This window comes from Miscanthus floridulus, chromosome 5, assembly GCF_019320115.1.
Source record: "Miscanthus floridulus cultivar M001 chromosome 5, ASM1932011v1, whole genome shotgun sequence".
In the NCBI taxonomy this organism is placed as follows: domain Eukaryota; kingdom Viridiplantae; phylum Streptophyta; class Magnoliopsida; order Poales; family Poaceae; genus Miscanthus; species Miscanthus floridulus.
This window is the reverse complement of record NC_089584.1, coordinates 135,850,956-135,858,563: the sequence shown is the minus strand read 5'-3', so window position 1 is coordinate 135,858,563 and position 7,608 is coordinate 135,850,956. Positions and strand designations below refer to the sequence as shown.

Sequence of the window (7,608 nt, the reverse complement as noted above, 5' to 3'; positions counted from 1 at the left end):
AACGAAATACTACAGTGCGCCTGCGTTTCCGGCGGCGCCAACTTTGGCCGGAACTAAACGCGGCCTAGAGCGGAAAAACTCCTCTCACATTTTCGTTTCTATATTTTTAGCAAAAACGAGCTCAGGTTCGAAAAAAAATGGAATTAAAAATGGATGAGGATATACAGAAATACGGAAACAGACAAATACGGACGAAGAGCCAGAAAATAAGTTATAATAACATGATCAAATATTCTTGAGTATACATAAACAAAGTCACAAAATAATATACACGTACGAAATTATCGGTCCAATATTCACTGGTATACCGTGTGTTAATGTGTTAACATGCATAATTTGTGATTAATAGGTTTATGAACATATTAATTTTTAGACATCTCACATAGATAAAAAACAGAATGAGAAACGGAATAAATACGGGTCAATTCTAGATAAAAACGGGATCTCACGGAAACGGACGGAAAAACCTCTTTTCCGTTTCCTTAAATACGAAAAAAGGATCCCAACAGACCGAAGAAAGTAGAAAATGGTACGGGTCGGAATTGGATTTTTTCCGTCCCTGTACAAATCGCAGATACGGCGACTGTGCCACCGCTCAGGCGTCCTTTTTAAGTCTCCAGATTTCATTGCGACTTTCTAGCATCAGAATTCAGAATCGACAATTTTACACGTTGCGATCAGATTTAAGTCTTAATTCTCAGGAAATGACAAATTGCATTGCTGATCTCTTGCTGCGCGCAGCCTCGGAAACTAGCCCACCGCCGAAGCAAAGCCCGTCTGCCATGGCTTGGCGAACCAACTCGCAACGAAAAAAAAACACAAACCACATGACATGGCCGTGGCTCATCCCAAAATGCTGCTACTACTAGCAGTTCTTACTACCAGAACTAACCTTAATCAATGCACAAAACGCTGTAGCTAGTTTCTGCGGCCTATTCTGATCCCGACGGTAAACAAAAAAAGCACTACGCCCACTTGGAGCCTGCAGCTTGGCCTTGGCAGCCGTTGGCCTCAGGGCCCCGCCGCGCGGCTCCCTCGCCATCGCCACCGACCACTGTGCCGCCGCCACCTCGTCCGGGGCCCCGCCGGGCAGCGTCACGTCGCCGGGGAGCCACTTGGCCTGCATGTACCCGGACCTCCGCCACGGCGGGATGTGCAGGCTGCTCTCGCGCAGCGACCGCTGCGCCTCCGCGCAGAGCAGGGACACCGCCTTCCGGAGCTTCGCACGGGGGGCCCACGAACACCGCCGGCAGCCGGGCCCAGAGCTGCGCGTACCATGGCGCCGGCCTGGCGAGCTGGAACTGGGACCTGAAGTCGGTGTCCACGACGAGCCTGGAGCTGCTGGAGGAGGTCGCCGCGCCCGCGACCGCGCCGTGCTCCTCCCTCGGCACCACGACGTCGATGTACTCGTAGTCGCCTGCAGCAAACGGCATTGATCATTTGCAGCGAGCGTTTTTATTTCCTTTCCGGGGGTGTTCGGTTTTCTAAGACTAAATTTTAGTCCATGTCACATCGGACGTTTGATGCTATTTAGAAAAACTAAATATAAGTTAATTATAAAACTAATTACACAGATGGAGACTAATTTACGAGACGAATTTATTAAGCCTAATTAATCCGTCATTAGCACATATTTACTGTAGCACAACATTGTCAAATCATGGATTAATTAGGCTTAAAAAATTCGTCTCGCAAATTAGACACAATCTGTGCAATTAGTTATTTTTTTCGTCTATATTTAATACTTCATGCAGGTGTCCAAACATCCGATGATACAGGGACTTAAAATTTTCCAATAGAAACCAAACACCCCCTCACGACGGTGGATTAACTAGGAGTAATCGAGTGCATGCTGACAAGGAAGGACGAATCCTTATAATGGTGGCATTGATCAGTAGCAGACCTTGCAGGTATGATGTGGTAGCACACAGACACAGTAAACAGTTCCTAAAAGGAAAAGGAATATGAAAAAAATAGAGGAAGGAAAAAAGAAAGGAAAGGAATAGTTCGGTCAGATACTTCATGCAGAGAATGGTAAATTTGGGAAGTATTTTCATACCAAAAGAAGAAACATGCTGCTCCATGGCAGCATTTTCTGCAGGCAGCCCAGCCCCTGTTTTAGAAGTTTATAAGAAGAGCAAGTAAGGACAAAAATGGTAAAGAAGAAGAAGAAGAAGAGAGGAGCATATATATACTGTGGGTGCTATATTATTATCGCCAACTACCATCAGTTCATTCAGCTGAAACTTGTAAGGGTGTGTAGACGTGTAGTAAGAGTGATGATCACATCACATTACCTCCCGGGTGCTCAGTGGTGGCAACCCAAGAAGACCTGCAGAGGGACGCATGGTAGCCGTCGTTCCTGAGCCTCATCATCAGCCTCCTCTTCAAGCTGCTCCTCTTCCTCTCCTCCCCGATCTCTCTCACGTGCTTCATGGCCCTCTCATGTAGCTCAATCTCCACCTGTGTGCTAGGCTCAACGATACCCTGACTATATGTATGTAGCAGATGCAAACAGAGTAATGCAACAAAGGTTTGAATCAGCAATGGCGAAACAAAACCCCACATAGTTCGAGATTGTAGGAGCAGATGATGAGATGAACCAATCAAACCTCCAAGATGTGGTATGAACTTTGGTGATGCATGGCGATGGCTTGTGGTGCTGATGGTGGCTCGGAGTCCATCTCGAACACACACTCGTCCGCTTCTTCGAGACAGGAACGCATACTCTCGTCCGAACTGCTCATGATCCTGCTTCAGGAATGAAGCAAGCCCAGCTCATAAGCTCAGGAATGGCGGAGAGACAGACAGAGAGGGAGAGGCTCCCCCTCTTGAATTCCGATTTTTTTAAAATAATATTATTTAATGATTAATTGCAAATCTAAAAGCTATTATATAAAAATTTGACGTAGGCATCCTGTCGGCCGCTCACTAGCCGATAAGCATAGCAGCCGACACCCTCCTATCCTGTCGGCCCTCCAGGTGCCGACATGTACAGTCGGCCCGTGGGAGGCCGACAGGTCTTCTCAGCCCACTTCATAAGTACCAGCGGATCGACTTAGGGCCTGTTTAGAATCCAAAAATTTTTGCGCAGTAACCGTCACATCGAATCTTGCGGCACATGCATGGAGTACTAAATGTAGACGAAAAAAAAACTAATTACACAGTTGGTCGAGAAATCGCGAGACGAAACTTTTGAACCTAATTAGTCCATAATTAGACACTAATTACCAAATACAAACGAAATGCTACAGTGAGCCAAAATCCAAAAAATTTTAGATCTAAACGGGGCCTTAATAAGCAACAGTGAATCTACGGTTTGAGCCTGCCTCTGCGATAGTGACTGAAGCTTGAAACATAAATTCTTCTTATGCTGAACAAATTAAAGCGCCACTATACACCAATACATACGATAAGGGCGTGTTTAGTTCCGAAAATTTTTGGCTTTTGGCTACTGTAGCACTTTCGTTGTTATTTGGCAAAAATTGTCCAATTATGGACTATTTAGGCTTAAAAGATTCGTCTCGCAATTTCTCGATGAACTGTGCAATTGGTTTTTTTTTTCGTCTACATTTAATACTCCATGCATGTGCCGCAAGATTCGATGTGACAGGGAATCTTGAAAATTTTTGGTTTTTGGGTTGGAACTAAACGGGGCCTAAGTAGAAAATAGAAATTACATCCATCTTCTGTTTATATTGAAAGCACAGGGAGGGACGAGGGAGAGGTCTCGTCTACCGGCGACCGGCCGGGAGGAGGGAGAAAATTTTATGGGATGTGACACGGTACGGTGACGGAGACAGAGTCGCGAGTAGGAGTGGAGATAGAACTGGACAGTAGTGATGAGGGATGAGATGTGTGGTCAGTCCGAGCAGCAGCAGAGAGCAGTGATGCAGCTAGCATAGCCCTAGCTAGCCCAGCTATCGTTTGTGTTTGTGTAGAGCGCGGGGGAATAGATTCACCGGGAATATTCAGCCCCATTTCACGCGTCATGCATGCTTCCGGAACCGAGCATGATCATGAATCAGCTAGCATTCAGCATGTTCGTTTGGTTGTGGCGTGTCGTAAACGATCGTAAATTTCTAGCCGGAACAGTATTTTTTTCTCACACAAATTAGCTAGCAGTATTTCTTCATGAACCAGCAACAATACGAACCAGCCAACCGAACATGCTGATTGTTTCACCAAATCTCTTTTTTTAACGTTTCCTCTATTATTTTTGGAGCTGAGAAACAAAGCCGATAAGCTCCTGTGTGGCTGGCCAACGAGAACAGCGGGCAGAAGTCTGATGCCTCGGCCTAAGCATCGATCGAGGAAGATCTCCGACCGGCGGGCCGTTCGTTTAGGCTACGCCCACATGCAGTGCAGCTAGTCTGATGGTGATCTGATCCCTGACTGACGCCACTGCTACTCGGCTATGCTGGCGTCAGAAGATAGCTGCACGGCGGCAGCAAAGCTGTACTGTAATCAGCCCTAATCAGGCGTGGGATGCCCTAGACGCTAGACGGGTTATCTGTGGCCTAGGGGTAACTAGATGTCCACATGTAAGCCCGCGGCGATCGCTTCGTGGATCGCAGCATGCAAACGCAGCGATAGGGGGATGCAACAATCGGGTTTCGCGTCAATGCAAAGGTTCAGTTCCACGCGCCAGCTGCTTGTCTCAAATAAAACCAGCAACGACGATATGATAGCTAGCAATAGCATGCAGCTACTGTCTACTATAGCTCTCCTTCCACTACAGGAATAACCAACGAAGTTCGTGTGTGACTGTGTGGTGGACTACCACCAGTCAGCACATGAAGTCCGCCGAACACACACGCACGCACAGCCGGGCTGTTAATACTGGTGTGATGATGTCTGAATTGCACAGCTGCATCCCATAATTCAGGCAGTAAAGACCTTGTCCTCCGGCCTTTCAGTTCAGACGCCCACTACACCATTCAACTGCTAACCCGATCGATGAACCGCGCGGCGTCCTTGTGGTGGTGTTGTGCTCGAGAGCCGATAGGCGCTTTGCTTTTTCCCGCTAGTGCTTGTCTTCTCTGGACTGGAGGGGTAAATGCATGGGCAGCTACCTGTTGTACAGGGCGTATAAATTTTCCCTGCAGCCGCTGCGCGCGCAGAAGCGGGTTGGAAAAGTTGGCGATCCATTCGATTCGCTCCCCCTATTATTCTCGCTGATAGTTAGACGGCGTTTCGCTGTGGCTTCTAAATTTTAGTCGCTGTCCTATAGGATGTTTGACACATGTATGGAGTATTAAATATAGACTAATTACAAAACTAATTGCATAGTTTACGACTAATTTACGAGACGAATCTTTTAAGCTTAATTAGTCCATGATTTGACAATGTTTTGCTACAGTGAACATGTGCTAATAACGGATTAATTATGCTTAAAAATTCATCTCGTGGAGTACTGAGAGATTATATAATTTATTTTTTTATTAGTATCCGAACACCCCATGCAACATCCTCCCGACACACCTCCTATATTTTAGTAGCCGAATCCAAACACCCCTGTCGGTGTTTCAGACCGGGGGTCCTCAACCGACCAGTAAATTTGTTCTGCGTGCTCCCGATTCCGGATGGTGATGCAAAGAGACACAAGATTTATACTGGTTCAGGCAATCGGCGCCCTACGTCCAGTCTGAGAGATCGAACTTGTATTCCTTGCACCGAAGTGCTCGTAGTAGGGGGTTACAAGCTAAGGGAGAGAGGGAACTAGTCCCAGGTCTCGGCAGGGTGTCGTGTGGGCCGTCTGAGACGTTGCTCTCAAGCGGCTGGAATGTGTGCGTGTCTGTGTGTTACCCGGCCCCCCCCTAAGTGGCCCAAGTCATCTCCTTTTATAGTTGAAGGGAGAACAAGGACAGTACATGTATTACTATGCGGCGTCGTGCCAATAGGGGTGGCACGTCCGAGCCCTATGGCCTGTTCCTGTGGCGGCGTGGTCGTAGGAGAGGTCCGTCCTTGGAGTATGGGGGCGGCGTGGTTGTCCCATCAGATCTTGTGCGTCGTGGGAGTCCCGGGAATGCCTCGGAGTGGACGCGGCGGCGAACATGCAAGCCACTGTGGACGGACTGTGCTCGAGACCGGGATTTAGTTGGTGCCGAGGCTTGCACTGCGGTGGAGAGGTCTCGACAGTCACGAACCCCAAGATCGCCGAGGCCTTGGTGTACAGTGCCGAGGCCTTGAGCGGGCGGCTGATCGTGGGTACAGCGTTAGGACACAGTGGCCGGTAATCCCCGTCCCCCGTCGTACCCTGTCCCAGCCGGTATGGCGCGGATCGTGGACATAGTGTTAGGACACAGTGGCCGGTAACCCCCGTCGTGCCCTGTCCTGGCTGGTATGGCGCTGATGCGACTTCGGGTCGCGTCGGCCATTCTGTGGCGTTGAGCCACCGTCCGGCTGAGATTGCGGGAGTGGTTGAAGTATTAATGAGACGTGACGTGCTGTCGGGAGGTTGACCGAGGCGGGGGGCGACGGGCTGCGGACGAGCCGACCTCGGGCGACACGGAAAATGAGGCCTCGCACGAGACGGAGATCAGGCTCCTTGCCGAGGCCTCGCGCGAGAGGCCTTGCGCGATACGGAGAACGCGCCTCCTGCCGAGGCCTTCCCTGGGAAGCCTCGCACGAAGCGGAGTTTGCGTCAGGATGCCGAGGCCTCCTGCTCGAGGCTCGAGGCGAGGAGGGGGAGGACCCAGGGGGCTCGGTCGTGGCGGGTGAGGGGCCCACAACTTACCTTCTAGCTTTTATTATTTTTTTAGATGGGACTTTTGCGATCCATTTGATGTTTTGCTTGGGGTACCCCATTCTAAGGTACCCGACAGTAGCCCCCGGGCCTCGGGGGGAGTGCGTGCACTCCCCCTGAGGTTTTGCCGAGGCTTGGTTCATACCTGCACGCACTCCCCCTGAGGTTTTGCCGAGGCTTGGTTCATACCTGCCCCGTAGGAATTGGGGTTTGTATTTTGAGGTTCCGGTGGGTACGCGCGAGCGCACCCGCCGGGTATAGCCCCCGAGCCCCTGGAGGAGTGGAGTTACTCCTCCAGGGGCTTTCTTCATTTCTGTGTCTGAACGAGTAGTTCTTATTGTATTTGCCGAGCCCCCAAGCGCAAGTTTGGGTTGCGGGGGTCTCGGCGAGGCTGCAGGAAAAAAGCCCTCTAGCCTCCGCACAGAGCAAGAGGTTTGTCAGGGGTCCCCTGGCTTTGGGTATGATCCTCATGCTTCCTTTCGCTCGGAAGGAGGGGTGGAATGTGCCAGGCTACCCTTGATGGGCATGAGTGTGGACACTTCCGGTGAGCTGTTAGCGGGTAGTCCGAGTGGAGGCCCGAGCCCCATTCGCTGGGGGACGGCTAGAGGTCTAGAGACGCACTCCAAGAGTACCAGGGGGTTTCTCTAGTGGGTACCGAGGCCGTTCGCGGGCCTCGGTGGCTCGGTGCCTCCCTACGGTGGGATCCCATTCGGATACTTCCCCGCCGGTCACGGACACGACTTAGGACGCCCCGAGCGACCGTTCGCTCGGGCCTGGGCCATTCGTAGGCTCGCCCCGATGTCATCCCTGACTCTGTTGCCCTGGGGCGGCTGTCGAAACCTTTTGGAGGCCCAGCCTTC

General features: G+C 50.5%; 1 pseudogene; it reads right to left on the bottom strand.

Moving 5' to 3' along the window:
* Positions 1-865: 865 nt before the first annotated feature.
* On the bottom strand, positions 866-2,747 carry LOC136451210 (uncharacterized; annotated as a pseudogene).
* Positions 2,748-7,608: the final 4,861 nt, after the last annotated feature.